The 13,309-nt window shown below is 47.8% G+C and overlaps 1 pseudogene; it reads right to left on the bottom strand.

Moving 5' to 3' along the window:
* Positions 1–1,294: 1,294 nt before the first annotated feature.
* LOC141975867 (6-pyruvoyl tetrahydrobiopterin synthase-like) lies at positions 1,295–12,605 on the bottom strand (annotated as a pseudogene).
* Positions 12,606–13,309: the final 704 nt, after the last annotated feature.

Consider the following 13,309-nt stretch of genomic DNA (forward strand, 5'->3'; position numbering starts at 1 on the left):
CAAGAGTGAGAGGGGGGTTTTACTGTAGAGCAGCATTTCCTCTTTAATTAAAAGAGCAAGAGGCCCTGTGCCGGGCCTCTTGCTCAGCTAGGAGGGACCTCCTCTCACCCGCCAGAGGCCCTCCTGAGCAGTGATGCAAACCAGGGTCACCTGCAATCCAAGTGAGTGCCCTAACCCCCGTACCATAGAGGGACTTGAAAGCTTAGCTCGCCCCGGTTAATATATAGTTAAAGTGGAAGGCTTGAACAGTAAGAGATTGAGGCACCCCCTCCTGTCTCAAACACCACCCAGGGGAATTGAACCAGGAGCATGCACGCCTCAGGTGAACACTTTAACCCCCATACCATAGAGGGGGCTTGGAGAGCTTCCTTTGCCCTGGATAATATATAGTGAAAGTGGAACACTCGCAGGGCAAGAGGTTAAGGTACCAATCTCTTATCAACAAGCAGACATGGGATTTGAACCAGCATCATGTGATATCAGACGCAAATACCCAAACCACAGGGCTACAGAGGAAGTCACATGAACCCTCTAACAGTTAAACAGTACATGAGATGGAAATACTGCACCACAGCCAGCATCTACATCCACCTTGGAGATGACTAACAGCTATGTGCCTAATATAGTAGCAATGAAATTTTTCTAGCTGCTGGGTTATCCTTTAATGCCCAAAAGGAGTCTAGGCTGGTAGACTACTCTTTACCCAGGTCTATTTCAATGGTCATGAGACAGAGTCTTGGTGTTCTTGCCCCTGGAAAGGGAAAAGTATCAGCAACTGCAGATCCAGGGCAAATGCTACATCTAATTCTGCAGTGGTACGTCCGAGTCACATAAATAAGGGAAATAAATACAAGTAGCCTTTGGCACGGATTGATTAGCACTCATAGTAAACTTTCACCTTGCAAAAGGTTTTTTTTTTTTCCCCCAATGACTTTTACAAATCTCCTCCACTACCTTCTGTGTTGCTTATTAAGAAATTTCAGCTAGAAAGTCAAGTTTGGAGCGAAGAACATCAGGGTTGTTATTGTGATTTGTGTAACACAAATGTTTCATTTGCAAAATGATCACAGGACATTTCAATAGTGAATAACGTTTATGAATCACAAGCAACCAATCTGATGGGAAAACCCTTTAATGCAGCTTTATGACTTATATTAAGGACTTTGCAACAATCATTTCTGTTAATTGTTAAATGTTCTTTTGACTGAAAGTTTGCAATATCAGTCTTGCTTACCAATTACACAATCCCTGGGGGTTTAGGCTTCAGGATGCATCTAACTATCCTCAGATTCTTCTATTCGGCCTTATAGACAATAAAGTTTTTGTCAAATTCATAGATTTTGACTTTGGGACAGCCTCCAGAAACGCCTTCCAGAGGGATGTCTGTACAGATATATACAGCTAGGTCCTCTGTTGTGCTGTGGAGGAAAGAGAGGCTTGATGATGAAAAGGAGCAAGTCAAGGGAAGAAGTGTGCTGTCTAATGCTGAAGAACTGCACTGTTTCAGGTGAAACTAGGTGTTGCCAGAAATATCTGAGCTTGCAGCAGATTCCACCTGTCCAGTGCCTTGCAGCCTGGTGCACTGCATCCGCAAATGGCACTCTCTCCAAACACTGCTGGGCCTGTGCTTCATAGTCCCTACCCCAACTCCTCTGGAGTGGGTGCATTGACTGCATCAGTACAGACATTCTGAGCATAGTAACTCCTAGAAGTGAGTGCACTGCGCTGTACTTGCATTACTGAATAGCCACCTACTATAACCAATCCTTCCTAGACAAACTAAACCAGTATGTTCAGTCCCCTATAATAGGCAATAGGTATTTGGAGTTTGCCTTGCACTTTGATGTGGGATTGTAATGAACGTCTCTGTCCCAGCCCCACTGAGCACCTGGCTCATCACCATCTCCTTGTGCATTTCTCTAGCACTTTGCAAATGTCTATGAAAATGAGGGGCTTGGTTCCTCCTCTTGCTGACACAGTTTGACTCCAGCAATTTCAATGGACTTTATTTGCTCATTTCCCTGAGTGTAAATCAGACCTTGTCAGCTCAAGGTCTCTTCCCCAAGGACTTTTCTCCAAATGTGGTGAATCCCACAACTCAGAAAATCCCAACAATTTGCTGATCATTGAGATTCCTGTTGAACCATTCATTTCACAAAGATACCCTATCTCTGTTATATAAGAGCTACTCCCCCACTAACCCACACACCAATAGACTAGATAAAATCAACTCCCCGATCCAATTTGATCAGTGGATTAGATGTTAAGGGCTGCTATTAAGAAAAGAATTCTTTTGTTCTCCAGGTCCACTGAAAGTAGGACAAGTAGTAATGGTGTTAAATTTACAGCAAGGGAGATTTCTAACTCTAGTTAAGCTCTGAAACTGGCTTCCAAGGGAGGTTGTGGAATCCCCATCCTTGGAAGTTTTTAAGAAGAGGTCAGACAAACACCCATCTTGGATGATCTAGGTTTACTTGGTCCTGCCTCAGTGCAGGGGGCTGGACTTGATTACCTCTTGAGGTCCCTACCACCCTTACATTTTTATGATTCTATGGTTTTTCTAACACTCAGGGCTATGCACTTAAATCTGGGATCTGAAAATTCAGCTGTATTTTTCCTGCCTGTTACATGGAGTCACAGAATAACAATTCTGCAGTCTCAAATGAGCCGAGCAGTTTGTTGAACACAAAACCGTACCCTAGGGGCTTTGCCCCTTGGACTGTAGAAATATTCCAATAAAGAGGCCTATTCTGCTTGTTTTGGCCTGTCTGTAAAGATTCAGTAAATCTTCGTAGATTTACTGACCCAGAGACTGACATGTTTTTGCAATGCCAGCCTCAGTGGGGCCCTCATCCTTGATCTGGCCCCTTGGCACTACCAACAATAAATTGTGCATTCAGGTTCAAGAATTCTGAACAGCTGACTGAGCACAGAAGCTCCCTGGGAGACAGGTTAGAAATTCCAGAGACAGAGAGATTGACCAGTTTCCATGGACATTGTCTAGAATTTGGTGTCTATGGAAGTGTGGTGAGAATTAGCACCACAAGAGCATCCTCCCAAGTGGGGCCTTTTACATTCAGCTGACAGGACAGGACAGAGAGATGCAGTTGCAGATGATGGCTTCTGAGCGAAAGATCTGTGTTAAATAGAAGGGAGCCACTTGTCCCTAAAATTCCCAGGCACGGAATCTAGTTCTGCCACGAAACCCTGCCACTCACCTTACAACATCAGCAAAATGGGGCACATCCTGATCCAGGTTCTTGTGGTCAAGTAGCTCCAGGATGGTCTCCTGGAGCAGAGAGGAAGGACATTAGTGGGTACATCTGCGTGGCACATTTTAACCACTACAGGCTCATTCCTGGTGCCCTGGACTCAGAGCTGAGCAGGGAAGGCCCTATGACACCGTTAGGGGAATCCCAGACTCTTTAATGTGGGGAACTTGGCTCAGTCTTTTCCCGTGAGGCCCTAGAGATTTGGTGTCGGCAGGCAGGACCAGCTCTAGGCACCAGCAAAGCAAGCACGTGCCCGGGACGGCACAATTCCAGGGGCAGCATTCTGGCCATCCATTTTTATCTTTTTTAGCGTGGGCAGTTGTGCTCTTGGAGCTTGGGGTGGCAAAAAACCGAGAGCCGGCCCTGTTGGCAGGTGAAGATACCAGGGTGAAACTGCTAAAGGGAGACTGCAGCATGTTATGCAGCTGGTGAGGGGAAGTCGAATAGCTCCTCTCCACACCACAGGTTAGCGAGGGGGCTGGTAGTGGGAAGATTTCCCACCAGCAGGACACGGGGCTTGGTTCCCCTCAGCATCTCATAATTCAGCCCCTAACTGTCCTCGGGTCTTTATCCAAAGCACAAACGTCACAGGCTTTGCACTCAGCCCGTAGCTTTCATGCTCTACTCTCGAGAGTTTAGGGCACACAAGGATTAAGCCTGCTCCCCAGATTTCAGATTACCAGGAAATGTCAGAGGGAATTTAAATCACAGGCACCGCATAGCACACTCCTCTTCCTTCTGGCCCTCCAAACTTACTGCGGATACCTGTGAAATCACTCCAACGATCAGAGAGGATTGTAAGCTGCATGAAAGGAACTATCCATAACATTATTACCTTCATGTATTCCTGAAGTGTGAGAATGTTCATAAACATGCCACTGGTGGGGTTTATCTACAGGACAAATAGAGAGCAGAAACTCAGTCCAATGTCATAAAATGCTCTGCGGGGACGATTAAAACACAGACATGGCAACTGGAGTTTACACTGGAACACTGAACAAAAAGCAAGTTCATATGCACAATACAGACCTAGTGCCTTGCCTGTCTGGTAGTGCTCAGACCTGATATGCAAATCAAGAAGGAGTTTAATGTTATGCTCTATAATTCTATTCTAATTAGCTCCTTATCCTGTGCCCATCACCATGATATTTCTTACGCTACATAGCAATTAGCCTACCCACAAACAGGAGCTGTTTTCAGTTGCATAGTAATGAACTCTTCTCACTGAGATGCTCCAGGGAAACAAATTTGAGAGAGTTTCTTCATAGACACTGGGTAGTTCAACTTAGTCAATGAAATTGTGTATTGCACTGGGAAGTTCTTGTTTGGTGCAAAGTGATATATTAGTATAACACAGGGACAGGAAAAGAAAGTGAAAGCCAATATAAACAAACCTGTGGCTCACATTGTTATTTGGAAGGTTAACAGAAGTTGTCCAACAGGGAGAAAGGTGATTGGTTTTACTGTGGCTTGATGCAGGCCATGTTGTAGCGAGCTGGGTAAACTCTGGGCAAACTAGCAAGTTGGGTAAACACTTCATTACTGCTAGCAAAGGAATAGGGCTTCAGGGAGCAGGAGAGAGGCAATCCTTGCTGAGCCATGCCCTAGGACTAAGGCCTTGTCTGCACTTGGGGTTCAGCAATCAGTGGCCCACCATCACCTGGCGTCGCTGCAAAGGTTCAATCTCCCAGTGCAGACAAATGCCCTGGCTCTGCTGTTCCCTCCTTGAAACCAAGGAAAACTCCACTGGTGTAAATTGCTGCTTTCCTTGCCTACACTCAGAGCCTGGGCCAGTACCGCTTCATTGTCTGCTGGCTCAGGGACAATCCCGAGCTTAGATAAGGCCTGAGCTAGCTAGAATTCCAAATGAAACCAAACACGCCTGGATAAAGGGGAAATGAGCAGAGAGACCTACCTCCTCACGCACAGTCACGGTCACTGAAAAGCAAAGAGAAGGCAATAGCTGTGAATAGAACCCCCTCTGCTTTTGCCTCTGCCAGGCACAGGGAGAGCAGGAGTTGGGGGGAAGGGATGGGGAAAAGAAGGGGAATATCGCTGCAATGGGGATCTTTAAATTACAGCCTGCATTTTGGAGCCTGCTGGGTGTGGCAGGCTTGCTGATGAGACACATCTTTGATTGCATGTCCAATATTTCCCTTACCAGCAGTATCTGGGGGCTTCCTGGGGACAGGAAAGCAATGGAGGAAAGCATGGAGGTGCCCCATAAAAGAGGCAAAGATACTGCCATGGAGAGACGCAGCAGCAATGCAGACCCCGAATCATTGTGGCTCGATGGAAAGAGGTGGCCCCCTCTGCTAAAAGGCCTGATTTACAGAAACCCTGAGCAGTTACAACTCCAGGTGAAGTCAGGGTGGGAATTGCAGATGTCCTGCCTCCCTGAAAATCAGGCCCTGAACCTATAGGATTAGACACACAATAATACCTTGAAATTATTACCCATTCATTTGATGTTAGCAGCTGGAAAGGGAGGGAAGTGGCTGCTGTCTCAAGGATCAGATGCAGAGCAGTTATTCCCTGGCTAGGATTTTTAAATAATAGTACTTAGCCCTTCCATAGTATTTTTCATTCATAGATCTCCAAGCACGTAACAAAGGAAGATAAGAAGAATTGTTATCATATCCTGACTCCCAATCAGGTGCCCTATTTGCTCGGCCACACTACCCTCTGGCCTTAGTCTTTGTTCACAATTTTCCATGGAGAGAAAACTCTCCAGTTTTGGATTCTTTGCTTTGAATGTGTGACAGAAGCGGTTAGCTTGGATGGGGAATAGGAAAGCAAGTTTTTAGACACCGACCCCTATTTTCCTTTCATTGATCCTTCCCTAGACCAGGGGAACATGCAGGGCTGTCCCTCTTGTATATAGTTGTGTCAATGACTCTGGTTGCATTTCCCAAAGAGTTCCTTGTTTTCATCATCACTTCATGATTTGCTGGGGAAAAACAAAGCCAGCCTTAGGAAGCCAATGGCAAGACAGCTTCTATCAAACACTCTGTGCCCTACCCCATGTCACCTTCAGCCCCTGGGCTGTCACCTTTCTGAGGGATCAGAGCGGAACCTTACAGAACCATTTTTCAGGTCCTAGACAGTAGCTGTGTCTATTTGCCATTGGATAGCGAAGAAAAGTGATGAGAGAGGAAAGAGAAACTTCCTCTCACTCATATCTAAAAATGGAAGGAGAAGTCAGGGAAACCTCCATGGAAGACGCTGTCCCACTTTCCCATCTTTTCCTGCACGGAGCTTCTCTATTTTCCTAATTCTCCTGTTCTCTGCTACTCAGCTTAATCCTGCCCGGCAGCTTTAAACGCACCCCCCTGCTTTCCCAGCTCCTCCCTGTGCTGTGCTCCCTGGCTCAGACCTGCTCTGCTTTTATCTTCCTGCTGGTCACAGGAACATAGAAATTGCCAGATTAGATAGAGCACCTGTCTAAGCCAGCCAATATCTGGTTATGCCACAGTGACCCACCCCAGCTGTTTCAGAGGAAGATGTAAAAAACCCTGCAGTTCTAGGATAACCTGCCCTCACGAGTTCCACCCCCCTCCCACAATCCCATCACTTAGGGAAATTTGAGGGCTTAGTTCCCATCCAAAATTCTAGCACCATCATGTCTTGTAACAGCTAGTTCCACAGGCTAATTATGTACCATTGTACAATGCACTTGAGATCTCGGTCTCAGAATATACATTATGCCATGACCCATATTTAAATATCACACAAACTGTGTAATGGTTTGTTAAATAGAAATTGCTACATACATTCTAGCTACACATGCAAACAATCCCCCGAAGCATTGACCTGGCCTATGGATCTCAGCTTTCTCTGGACAAAAAAAGTCTCAGGATTGACAAGTCTCCTTTTAAGTCCAAACCTGAGAGAAGCCCCATCTCTTTCACTATATATTGCCCCTTGCCTGGCCTTATCAGCGGAGAAGTTGCCTGCAAAAGTCATTTGCCCCCTTGCTGGTGGCTCAAGATGCTGTCCTGGTTGACTAGGGAATCGTGGGTAACAAATAGGCTTGACCCATCTTTGCCAGACAACAACTGTCCAAGTGGCTCCTGGGATACAAAAAAATTTCCCCCGAAAGGCTGATTGTGTCCTATTACCTGCTCAGCCTGTGAGTGGCAGTGAAGGTTTCTGTTTTGGAGAGGAAGGCCACCTTAGCAGCAGGGCTCAGCTTGTCATTTCTAGTTCTGCTCTGCATTGCAAGGAGCACAGTCGCTGTCGAAGTGGAAAGTATTCCATGCTGGACCTCAGAGCCTCAATAAACACAGCCACATGACATCATGTGTGTCGCAGGAAAGCAACCAGGCAGATGGAAGGGATAAAGTAATTTCCCAGATGACTCTGCTCGAACTGCATGACTACATCATTTGGAAGGTTTTTTCCCAGTTAATTTGGCTTATTTCCCTTACCCTCTGGGACAATGGATGGAGACCACAAGTCATCTCCCATTAGACAAGATTCGTTCACAGCTGGGATGGGACTCTCAGGGAAGGCAGACAAGGATTCAGAAGGGTGATCAGTGCCAGAAAAGAATTCATACAGTTCAGCTTGGGAGACGCACACTGTGCTACTGCGTAATGGGGCAAGGAGAAGACAGCTGGGCAACGCCCTGGAAGACAAAGTAGTCTTGTGGTTCAGGCATCACAGAGAGCGAACTTCAGCCCTCTGCTCTGCCACAGGCTGACCTTGCCAGGGCAAACCAGTTACTCTCTCTGAGCTGCAGTCCCCCCCATCTCTAAAATGGGGATAATAATTCTCCCTCTCTTTGCCTACCATGTCTCTTTAGCTTGCAAGCTCTTCCGGGCCTCTCTCATAGTCTGTCCTGGCACAATGGGGCCCCAATGGGTGAGAGTCTCTGGCTTGTGTTATGCAAGAGGTCAGACTAAATAATCAGAATAGCCCCTTCTGGCCTTAAAACCTATGAATAGGAATCTCGGTGAAGGCCTCTAGGCACTATTGTAATACAGAGAATAATAAATAAGTGACAGGAAGGGCCTATTGGCACTAGAGGTGGGTGAAGTGCTATTATGCAGCATCCCAGAGCATGCTAGGTACTTATTGTTACTTCTTTCTATTGCCAGTTATTATCTATCTCCTGTGTAGGTTGCTTCTTCCCCTCGGGGAAACATGCTTGGCCCATTTTAAACTAGACTGAGCAAAGCCAAAGTCAATATGCAATATTATGCAATCTCCCCCGCACTTGGCAAGGGGAGATGGAGTCAGGGATTTTCTGTTTCTAGGTGTTATGATTCCTTGAACTGTCCTGGTCTCAGCTTTGTGCAGAAGGATCTAATACAGAACCTGCCTGGGTCCCCAATGGGATTCAGCCCAAGGCAGCTCATAACATTTCTCCCTGCACTGCTAGTCTGCAGCTCCAGGGCTGCTTACATAGAAGATCCCTGTAATGGTGGGGCACTCACCTCTTGAGCACACCCTGCTGCTGCTGTGTGGTCCTTTCCCCACTCCTGGCACCACCTGTAAGTTGTTGGCCTTACTTGGCAGGTCTTCACTGGCTCAGTCCTCAAACTGGGTCACACAGTCAAAATGAATCCCTTCTGGGGGTAGCAAAGAATCCAACAAAAAACTGTCTGCTCTCACCAGGGTCTTCAGCCCCTGCTCTGGGCCCTTTAAATTCAGCCCTTTGCTTGGGCTTCCAAGGTAGCCTTGTCCCATTATCAGGGCTTGCACCACTTCGCTCGTGGGGGAACCCCAGGTCCATCCCCTGCTCCAGGTTCTGACTCAGGGACCCTATAAACAGCAGCCATGCTCCGCTCACTTCAATTCTTTGCTGCTACCTCCCTGGACCTTTTCCCACCTGGCCCCTATATCTTCACCCTTGCCTCAGTTCTCAGGGCCTGCCCCCTAGCTTAAGCCATTGCAGCCGGAACCAAACTCTGTCCACCCCTTGAGCACCTGTGGCCAGAAAGCAGCTCCTAGACCCACCCCTCTGGGCCCCCCAGCCAGGGACTGAGCTGCCTGGGCCCTGCAGCTCCTTTTATCTGGGCCAGCAGGGCTCTGATTGGCTGCCTGCACAAGGCTTCTCTAGGCAGGCCCAAAGCACCCACCTTTGCTGCTGCTTTCCTGGGGCAGGGTGTAGTAGGACCGTGGAGCCTCCGGCAGGGAGGCAGGAAAGGCAGGTTCACCTGTCACAGTCCCCTCTGTTCAGAATCCCCTGGGATGCTGGGGAGATCCTGGGGTTTAGTGGGAATGAACCCTGAACTTGGGCTCTGATAGGAACATGCTAGAGAACTCAGCTGAGTCCAGGTACCAGGAGAAGAGGCCGCTGCAGTGATAGATGACACAAAGGAACAAGTTTCAGAGTAGCAGCCGTGTTAGTCTGTATCCGCAAAAACAAAAGGAGTACTTGTGGCACCTTAGAGACTAACAAATTTATTTGAGCATATAGGATTCTAGGTCACCACAGAACTGTACCATGTTCATGGGGGTGGAGGGGCAGAAGGAGAGGCCCCGAGATAGGACAGATTCTTCTGCTGGGCTAAGAGCATAGCTGGATAGATTAACAATATTGCTGGGTGGGTTGAGGGAACCACTGTTGTGGCCCCTTGTGGCATGTAGTAGTTTGGATAGTTTAGTGTCCTTTTTCTTTTGTAGAGAAGCAAAGTGTGTGTTGTAAATGGCTTGTCTAGTTTTAGTAAAGTCCAGCCACGAGGAAGTTTGTATGGAAGGTTGTTTATTTATGAGAGTATCCAGTTTTGAGAGCTCATTCTTAATCTTTCCCTGTTTGCTGTAGAGGATGTTGATCAGGTGATTCTGCAGTTTCTTTGAGAGCGTGTGGCACAAGCTGTCAGCACAGTCTGTGTGGTGTGTAGATTGTAATGGATTTTTTACCTTCAGTCCTTTTGGTACGATGTCCATCTGTTTGCATTTGGAAAGGAAGATGATGTCTGTCTGTATCTGTACAAATATTTTCATGAAGTTGATAGATTTCCACTCCATACGGCTAAATGCAGTGCCTTGCATAATGGCAGGTTTCAGGGTAGCAGCCGTGTTAGTCTGTATCTGCAAAAAGAACAGGAGTACTTGTGGCACCTTAGAGACTAACCAATTTATCTGAGCATATAGGATTCTAGGTCACCACAGAACTGTACCATGTTCGTGGGGGTAGAGGGGCTGAAGGAGAGGCCCCGAGATAGGACTTTACAAAAACTAGACAAGCCATTTACAACACACACTTTGCTTCTCTACAAAAGAAAAAGGACACTAAACTATCCAAACTACTACATGCCACAAGGGGCCACAACAGTGGTTCCCTCAACCCAGCCAGCAATATTGTTAATCTATCCAGCTATGCTCTTAGCCCAGCAGAAGAATCTGTCCTATCTCGGGGCCTCTCCTTCTGCCCCTCCACCCCCATGAACATGATACAGTTCTGTGGTGACCTAGAATCCTACATGCTCAAATAAATTTGTTAGTCTCTAAGGTGCCACAAGTACTCCTTTTGGTTTTACAAAGGAACAAGTTAAACAAGATTCACTGATAGACAACTGGCCTCAGGGCAATACTGATTTGCCATGAATGCTTCAGAGCAGCTGAGGTAGCTGTTTAACTTGGGTGAGGCACACTAGCCCCAGGGCTGATATCCTGTCCCACAGGACCCCATGATATACTGTCCCCATGGAGAGGGGTCCATAGCATTCCATTCCTCCACCATCCCTTCCGACAGCAGGTCCCACAGCACCCCATCCCCATGGAGCAGAGCTGCAGCACTGAGCCTGGGCTTTTGCCTCAGCAGCTTCCTGTTTTGAGGTGAAGGGGGGGAAGCGAGACCCACCCGCAGCCTGAAGGAAGACACGGCATTGGCACAGGCTGCTTCCCTTTTGCCTTCTCCAAGGCAGGTTACCCCTCTCGTTTAGTGGCCGCGGGATTGCATGTGAACAGACTTCCTGCTGTTCGCAGCTGTGTGGGGCTCTGCACACAGCAGGGGGAGAACAGAGGGTCCATGTGTCTGACGCACCATGAGAAGTCATCACCAGCCCGGCCCGGGGACACGTCACAAGATTCAGTCAGTGTCAAAGGGCCTGTTCTCTGAACTGGGCCGAGATGTGAGGTTTCTGGTCTTGTCTTCGCACCCAGCTGCCTGCAGAAGCCCATACAGCCAAGCAGCCTCCTTTCATGGTCAGCTGCCTTCCTTGGCAGCTCCTTGTCACATGTTCTGGGTGGTGTGTTAATTGATTTCCTGAACCCCTCCTCGGCTGGAGGGCAGGGGGGAGTGAGCGTGTGGCAGCTGACTGCCTGGTGTTTGCTCTGAACTCATTGTTCTGTACATGACAACAGCCTGCTATTCCTCATACCAAAGGCTCCCCTTAACAACACAGTGCAACTTTAGTGTGAGCTGTCTTCTCTTCTGCACCCCGTTAGGCCCCACAGCATCTAGTGGAGAGGATCCGAGAGGCCATTCCTTGTCCCCCTGTCGTAGCACACACCACATGTAAGAGCCATGGCTGCTCTCCGGCTGAGATGGAGCTCACGGAGCCACCCTACAGCCACCCCGCACCCGGGCCACAGCTGCCCGGCTCTCGCCACCTGCGCTGGCCACTGCGCTTTGTAGGCACCATTTCAGTTTCTGTCTTAAACACAATGCGGAAGGCCCTATGCTTTTTCTCACAGCTCTTCTGTGCATTCAGAAGGGGGCAGGCCAGGCTGGCCCATGGGAGCCAGGTGGTTCCTCTATGTCACTGTTCCCCAGTTATTGCTTAAGGAACATGAGTGTTTAGCAAGGGAGGGAATAACCTGTTTAGCCACCCCAGAAGAATGGCCCACGGGTGCTTTGCAGACAGATTTGTTTGTATTTCAGGGTAGCTAGCCCATTTGATCACACTGTTGGAAAATCCCTTTGCGAAGGAACAAAGCCAGAGGGAAGACAATTGCTGTCTCTGCTCAGGCCTGTTTTTCTGGCTGTGATGAGAGATTAGTGCACAAGCTGTAGTTTCGGGGGCGGGGGGAGGTAGGGGGACAGGACACGGACGATGCTTCTGCTTTATTTCCCCCGGCTGCAATGAGATCACCAGACAGGAATGTTGTTATTATTTATCATTTGTATTATCGTAGCACCTCGGAGCTCCGAGTCCCAGACCAGGACCCCGGTGTTCTAGGGTGCTGCACAAACACAGAACAAAAAGACGGCCCCTGCTCTGGAGAGCTGACAATCTCGGTATAAGACGAGAGACGACAGATGCATGCAGAGACCGTTAGCGGAGCACAAGGAAACAATGAGTCCATCCTGGCCAGCGCGATTAGGCCGTGGTCTTTGCTCACCAGTGGTATAACTGTTGTCACGTCCTTGGTAGGCATCATAGCCAAGGGGAGTTTTAAGGAGGGATTTGAAGGAGGACAAAGCAGCAGCTTTGCAGGTGTCTATGGGTAGCTCCTCCCAGCAGTCAGGGGCAGCACAAAGGTGTTTGTTGGAAATTTTAGCAAGTGGGTGATGATACTGGCATCATAGGCCAGTCAGAGGTGGGTCTTGACCTTTTGATAGTATGGAATACGTTGGCCAAGATTCCTGGATGCTAACCCAGGGCAGACAGATCATCTTACGGGATTCACAGATTCCAAGGCCAGAAGAGATCAATGGGATCATCTAGTCTGACCTCCTGTATAGCATAGAGCATAGAACTTCCCCAAACTAGTTCCTAGAGCAGATCTGTTAGAACAAACATCCATTAAAAATCGCCAGTGATGGAGAATCCACCATGCCCCCGGTAAATTGTTTTAAACATTAATTAGCCTCACTGTTAAAAACGTACACCTTATTTCCAGTCTCGCTTCAATTTCCAGCCGCTGGATGATGTTCTACCTTTGTCTGATAGACTGAAGAGCCTGTTATTAAATATTTGTTCCCCATGAACATACTTATAGGCTGTCATCAAATCGCCGCTTAACCTTCTCTTTGTTAAGCTAAATAGATTGAGTTCCTTGAGTATTTCACTATAATTCATGTTTTCGAATTGCGGCTTTTCTCTGAACGCTCCCCAGTTTATCAACATCCTTCTTGAATG

This window comes from Natator depressus, chromosome 22 (genome assembly GCF_965152275.1).
Source record: "Natator depressus isolate rNatDep1 chromosome 22, rNatDep2.hap1, whole genome shotgun sequence".
NCBI lineage: Eukaryota > Metazoa > Chordata > Testudines > Cheloniidae > Natator > Natator depressus.